Source organism: Ursus maritimus, unplaced genomic scaffold (assembly GCF_017311325.1).
Source record: "Ursus maritimus isolate PB19 unplaced genomic scaffold, ASM1731132v1 scaffold_16, whole genome shotgun sequence".
Taxonomy (NCBI): domain Eukaryota; kingdom Metazoa; phylum Chordata; class Mammalia; order Carnivora; family Ursidae; genus Ursus; species Ursus maritimus.
The window spans coordinates 12,089,551-12,096,878 of NW_024424008.1; the positions used below are offsets into that span (position 1 = coordinate 12,089,551).

Below are 7,328 nucleotides of genomic sequence, written 5' to 3' on the forward strand. Positions count from 1 at the left end.
CGGAATTTGAGCCCCATCCACCATAGAGACGAGTTGTTCGGGCGCGAGCTCCGGGAGACTTGAGAGGACCCAGCCGCGCTGGTCACGTGACTCCGCCGGGCCCCTCCCCCTCGCCGTTTCTAATACTTGGGTCTTGAAATAACTGAACTTTCTCTCCGACGTCCTATCGCGGGGTCGTCACAGCAACCGTATGAGAGAAGTAGCACAAGGAATGACACACTCCTTTTTCTACAAAGAGGAAACAGAGGCCTTAGCCTTGGACAGGAATCAAAGACCGCAGGCATCTAGAGGTCGGAGGTCTCCTAATGGGTTCACGGCTCTTCTCACCTGCGCGGGCCTCAGCCCGGCCTGGCCACATCACGGCTTCACGGCCGAGCCTCCGCCATCAGTCTAGGTCGTGCCCCAGTGCGGGAGCCGCGTGTCCCCGCGTCTCAGGCGGGCAAACGAGCCCAAAGAGGTAACGAATGAACTCTGGGTGAAGAGTTGGCTATGTCAGGGAGGACATAGCTGAAGGGAAAAGAATTAGTCCATCAGATTTGGAATCCTTGCTTCATTTCCTTGTTGGGCAATGAAGAGCGAAGTAATAAGAGCACTGAAGGCTTTAATCAGGAAGTAATTGGTAAAGGTAACCGAGTGTTCTGGGCCAGGCACTGTTGCAGGCCCTTTACCGGTATTATTCATTTCCTCTTTATGCCAATTGTATGAGAAAGTTATTATTGCTCCAGTTTTACAGATGGGAAGCCTGCCGCATTAAACTGAAGAGCGAGAGTTTAGCCATGAGAGACCTAGTGGAATTCAAGTCAGTCAGTTTCTAGGCCAGATTTTCTTGCCTGTGAAATCAGTATGATCATACCTGTGCCGTAGCACTGTTGAGGCTGGATGACTGGACATGTGGAGTAGCTGTTTTTCTATCTGCTGAATAGAGGGGTGTTAGATTTTATTTTATTTTTTTTTAACTTGGATTCGTTTGTTTGTAGCAAGACTGGAGGAGGGGCACTCTGAGCCGGGGGAGTATTAGGAAGTTGTTGCCACGTGTAGATGAGAGAGAGGCAGAGTCTGGAGCGATTACAAAGGTAAAATCCTCAGAGACTGAGGGAAAGAAGGTGGTGAAAATCCAAATGAAGGAGAAAATGCAAGAAGAGAAGTCAAGGATGATTCCCAGGCTAAGTGATTGAGAGGATGCTGGCTCTTTTCTCCAAGATGGAGAATTCAGGAGGAGGAGTAAGCTTTGAGAGTAGCTAACAATGTAATATGGGAAATGAAGAGTTTCAGGGTTCCATGGGACAGCTACATGTGGCTGGCTATTTAGGAAAGCAGCCAATGCTTTGGTCAGAAACGGAATCCCGCACATCATGCAGACAGAAAATTGGCTAAAACCTGTATAAGAATTTCATATCAATTTGACATCGTTTTTCATAGTGTCTTTGTAAAAAGTGCTTGTCTAATGGCAGAACATTTTATTCAAGTTTATAACTGAAGAAAAGGGATCTTAGCTATGACGAGGAGCTCTTCACCTGTTACGGTGACAGGCTCAGAGGAGGCATTTAAGCAAATCTATGTCAAAGCAAACAGGCATATCACCAAGAATTTAAAGAAGGGCAGGATTTGTTCCTTTGCCTCTTGTATAAATCCCAACGAGTAACCGAAGCAGGAGGCATAATAGGTCTCACGTATGCATGGTGTTTTACTTTTCAAAAGAATGCTTTTCTCACCTGTTATCTCCTTTGATCTTTATAATAATTCCGTAAGGTAGGCAGGGTGGCTGTTATTATGCCCACTGCACAGATAAGAAAACTGAAGATCAGAGAAAGTAAGTGATTTGCTGCAGGCTACATTACTAGTACTCAGCTAGAAATTAAATTCCTTCCTTTTCAGGTCAAGTTCAGTGTTTTCACTACAAACCACCACCTTTTACAACTAGTTAGCAGAGAGGTATAAAGATGTTCCTGCCATTTGGTGATAGTAAGAATTAAGCTTCCTATACAGCCATTCTTACTAGGATCATACTCTTGATAGTCCTCTTAAGACTCTTGAAGATGAGTGATAGAGTTGAAAGAACTGGTGAAAACTGTGTACCAGGACTAGACACACCCTGAGATTCCCAGCCTTCCTTACTGACATCTGACACGTTGTGGCTGACAATTGGGATCTCAGTGGGAATTAGCAGCTGGAATGCTTTTCCATAGCCTCTCCATGTGGCCTGAGCTTCCACACAGCATGGCAGCTGGGTTTTGTGGGTGAGCATCCCAAAAGAGAGACCGATAGAAGCTGCTCTTCTAACCTAGCCTTGGAAGTTACAGAGTAACCACGAGTAGGATCTGCTGGGGTTTTCTTTTTCTTTTTTAATGAACCTTGTAGTATAAATGCCATGAAATACCTGCAGCCCTGGCTACCACCTTGACTACAGCTTTGGGAGAGACTTTGAGGCAGAGGCACCCAACTAAGTGGCCCAGACTCATGACCCACAGAAACTGTGAGATAATATTTGTTATTTTAAGTCACCAAGTTTTGGGGTAAACCTAGCAATAACTAACAGGCTAGCTAAAGGGAAGTGAGAGAGAACCTCGAATATTATTGAGTTACTGTGCTTCTCCTTATACACTTGATTCGGTAAGTTTGTCCATGCTCATGGTTTGAATTACCCAGTGCAGGGACTCCCAGATCTGTATCTCCATCCCAGAACTCTCACATGAACTACAGACTTTGACATCCTACAGCTGCTAGACTTCTGTACTTGGCAGTTCCACAGACATTTCTCATTCAGCTTATCAAAAATTGAACTTGTAAACTATGGACTTTGGGTGTTAATGATGTCTCAATGTAGGTTCATTGGTTGCAACAAATGGACCACTCTGGTGGGGAATGTTGATAACAAGGGAGGCCGTGCATGCCTGGGGGCAGGGTTGTATGGGAAATCTGTGTATCCCCTCAGTTTAGGTGTGAACTTAAAACTGCTCTAAAATATAGTCTTAATAAAAATCTGAATTTGCCATCTTTTCACTCAATTCTGCTATTTCTTTTATTTATTTATTTATTTATTTATTTTTAAAGATTTTATTTATTTATTCGATAGAGATAGAGACAGCTAGCGAGAGAGGAAACACAAGCAGGGGGAGTGGGACAGGAAGAAGCAGGCTCCCAGCAGAGGAGCCTGATGTGGGGCTCGATCCCACAACGCCGGGATCACGCCCTGAGCCGAAGGCAGACGCTTAACCGCTGTGCCACCCAGGCGCCCCACTGCTATTTCTTTTATGTCTATTCTATGGAAAAACACCACCTTATGTTTAGTTGCTCAAGGTAGAAACCTGGAATTTATCGTTATTTCCTTCTTCTCCCTCACTCTTCATATTCAGTAATAATAATAATTGTAATTATTATAACAACAAAAACAGCAACTAACATTTATGGAGGGCTTACTATATGCTAGGTGCTCACTGTTCTAAGCATTTTATGTGTATCAATTAACCTTCATAGCAACCCTAGGAAATATATGCTATCATGATTTCTGTTTTACAGATTAAAAAAAGAAAGTCAGGATAAAGTAACTTGTCCAAGGTCCATACCTACTAAGTAGCAGAGCTTCATTTAGAATCTGTGCTGTTGGGCAGCAAAGCCTGCACCCTTTAACCACTATATTCTATTGCCTCCAATCAACCAAGTCCTGTCACTTCTTAACTCCCATCTTATGACTCCGACCCCTCACTCTTCTTCCACTGTTCCCCACTCGGGTCATCTCTCTATTAAACCACTGTAAGAGCCTCCAAACTAGTCTTGGTTCACTGAACCCAGAGACCTTATAGTCTTTGGGGAAGAGGCACAGGAATTATAATCTCGTGTGGTAAGTACTGTATTGAAATCTGCACTGAGTGCCATGGGATTGCTCTGCATGAGAATCTAGAGAACTAGGAGAACATGACATTTGAGCTGGGACTTGAGGATGAGGAGTTCAAAGATAAAGAAAAGCACGGGTAGAGGTAATGCCATTTTGTTGCACAGAGATAGGAAGGAGTATGCAGTGTTTGAGGAATTGCAAGAATTTGTGTGTGGCACATGATGGCATGATGGGGCTGGAAAGTAGGCCAAGATGGCCTGGGAGGGGCCATATATATAGCAAGTCCTTGCTGAATGACTTGCCACAAATTATCCCTCAAATCTGTAATGAGATGATGAATGAGCCCAGCCAACTGCCCTGCACTTGTCCTCAACTTAGCAGCTTTCCTGCCTCTTACCATGACTTAAGGTACCTTTCCACTTTTAGAAAATTATAGTTCACTGGGGGCGCCTGAGTGGCTCAGTTGGTTAAGCGTCTGACTCTTGATTTCAGCTCACATCGTGATCTCAGGATCGTGAGATCCAGCCCCCCCACTGGCCTCCACACTGATCGTGGAACCTTAAGATTCTCTCTTTCCATCTCCCTCTACCCCTCCCCACCATCTCCCCCTCCCCTTGCATGCATGTGTATGCTTTTTCTCTCAAAAACGAACAAAACACACACACAAACACACAAAACTAGACAGTGTTGAGTTTCTTTTCTTGAGGGGATGGGTGGTTGGAGGAAAGGGTACCGTATATGCTATGGTGATATTCCTGAATTTAAGGATTTGAGAAAATCTCTTAACATACCTGGACAATGTCATGTGTGAGCAAAAGTTAACTTTTATAAGCTAATGGGTGATGCATATGAATAAACAAGTAAAATTAAATAGATGAAAGAACATGAACCAGGAGGAAAAAGGCTATAGAAAAAATAAAAATCATGAAGTGAGAAAGTAGAATAGTGATTTTGTATTCTGTGCTAGCCCAGGTACTTATATTTGATGTGACGCCAATCATAGGGTTTTAACTTTAAAAGGAATTGCTCCTAACCCATTGATTTTTCGAGGATATGGATTTGAGAGTTTAATCCACTTAATGATGTTTCACAACTGCTATTGCTTGCGCACCAAGGTGCCAGGCAACGTGGTCCCCCCACTGTGTACAGGGTTTTCAGGAGAAGGTTAACATTAAGGTTGTAAGGTTCATTTCGGGTTCCTCCTTTGTCCTTGAATTGCAGGGCAAGGATTATCAGGGAAGATGGTGAGTCTTGAAACAGGCCCAGGAGGTGAGTTCAGACAGCAATGCCCTTGTTTTAACAAACCACTGAGGTCCCTCTTTTAAACGTCTAGCTAGTAGAAATCACACAGGGCATTACATCATCACATCAGCAGACATTCATTCTTTCAGATGCCAGATTCTGAATGAGAAAGTGACCTAAATTGAAGAAAGCAGCTTGTGTTACAACATACGGCAGCAGAGATCGGGGACCAGAGGTAGCAATTTAGGAGGTAAGTTTCAAAGCCTAACCTATTAGGGTCTAGGGCCAGGAGAATAGTGACTCGCCTCCTGTTGCCTCCTCAGCTGCCACTGTCTTTCTCTACTGAAGACCTCCCGTGTTCCCTCAGGGCTGCTGCTGACCCAGGAGCGATTGTACTCTTCACTCTCAAAGCTTCCCGCATGTCTGGGTCATCTGGCTCTTACAGATAATGGAGTGTGTTGTGTGGCTGTCAAATTTGTTATGAAGGATCTTTATTCGGAAAGATGTAGTTTTTTAATCTGCAAATAAAAAATACTAAAGGGAAATGCACTAACATATTGAGTGGTTATTTCTGAGTGGTGGGGATGTGACTAATTTTTCTTATTGTCTGTTTACTATAATAAGCTTATATAAATTTATCAGTAAAGAAAAACGTTATTTAAAAAGGCTAATAATGGGGTGCCGGGGTGGCTCACTTGGTTAAGTGTCTCCCTTCGGCTCAGGTCATGATCCTGGGGTCCTGAGATCGAGCGCATGGGCTCCCTGCTCAGCGGGGAGTCTGCTTCTCCCTTTGCCCTTCCCCCTGCTCATGCTGTCTCTCAAATATATAACTCTTAAAAAAAAAAAAAAGACTAATAATGGGAGAAACGCTACGACTTAGAGAATTGGCCTTCTCTGCTGTTACGGTTTTCAGATAGAAACCTGAAATGACTCATTGGAATGGCCCAAGAAACAGTGAGGCTGAGTGCTTACTTAGCCTGCAAGCTGAGCTGGGTTATTATCTATGGCTCTGAATTAAACGAAGCTGTGGTAGAAAGAATATTGACTTGGAGTCTTAGAAAAATACTTAATCTGGGGCGCCTGGGTAGCGCAGTCGTTAAGTGTCTGCCTTCGGCTCAGGGCGTGATCCCGGCGTTCCGGAATCGAGTCCCACATCGGGCTCCTCCGCTGGGAGCCTGCTTCTTCCTCTCCCACCCCCCTGCTGTGTTCCCTCTCTCGCTGGCTGTCTCTCTGTCACATAAATAAATAAAATCTTTAAAAAAAAAGAAAAGAAAAATACTTAATCTATGAGCCTCAGTTTTCTCATCTGTAAAATGGGAACAAGAATGCTTGCTTCTTGTGATTAGGTGAGTAACAAGTGAGATTTGTTATTATTTTTAAATGACTTAAATGTAAGGCATTTTGCTAGACATTGAGGATTGAGAGCAGATAGCCCTTGCCTATCAAACAGTAGCTGAAAAGACAATTACAATATAGTTCATTAAGCGGTATAATATAGAACACGCAGCATCATACGGGAGCACCTAACTCAACCTGAAAGGTGAGGACAGACTTCCTGGAAGAGGTGGTGCCTGAGCGGCATCTTAAAGAATTATCATTTAGAATTAGCCAGGTGAAAAGAAAGGGTGTATGTTGTGTATGATGAACTGTGAAATGCTAATAACATAAATTCGTATAAGGATTCGATTTTTTAAAGAATTTTCTGATGACGTGGGGTGCTTGGGTGGCTCAGTCAGTTTAGCATCTAACTCTTGATTTCAGCTCAGGTTTTTTTTTTTTTTTTTTAAAGATTTTATTTATTTATTCGACAGAGATAGAGACAGCCAGCGAGAGAGGGAACACAAGCAGGGGGAGTGGGAGAGGAAGAAGCAGGCTCACAGCGGAAGAGCCTGACGTGGGGCTCGATCCCAGAACTCCGGGACCACGCCCTGAGCCGAAGGCAGACGCTTAACCGCTGTGCCACCCAGGCGCCCCTCAGCTCAGGTTTTGATCTCAGAGTCAAGAATTCAAGCCCCACATTGAAAAAATTTTTTCTGAAGAAGTATATTTTATATGCTGAAATGCACGGTCCTTAAATGTACACTTTTGACAAATACACATACAACCCTGTCGATATATAAAACACATTTTCTTCCTAGCAATTATCCCTCCCAGAAGTAACCACTAATCTGATTTTTATCACTGTAGATTACTTTAGTCTATTCTAGACAGATATTTATTTATTTATTTATTTAAAGATTTACTTATTTATTTG

At 43.3% G+C, this 7,328-nt stretch overlaps 1 long non-coding RNA gene across 2 annotated transcripts; it reads left to right on the forward strand.

Moving 5' to 3' along the window:
* Nucleotides 1-26: 26 nt before the first annotated feature.
* Nucleotides 27-5,624, forward strand: LOC121102890. 2 transcript variants are annotated; one of them, XR_005834993.1, is made up of 3 exons: nucleotides 27-457; nucleotides 5,224-5,324; nucleotides 5,442-5,624. It is a non-coding gene; the product is annotated as an uncharacterized LOC121102890 (long non-coding RNA). The 2 variants fall into 2 exon arrangements; XR_005834992.1 differs by having other exon boundaries at nucleotides 5,224-5,624.
* The last annotated feature ends 1,704 nt before the right edge of the window (nucleotides 5,625-7,328 follow it).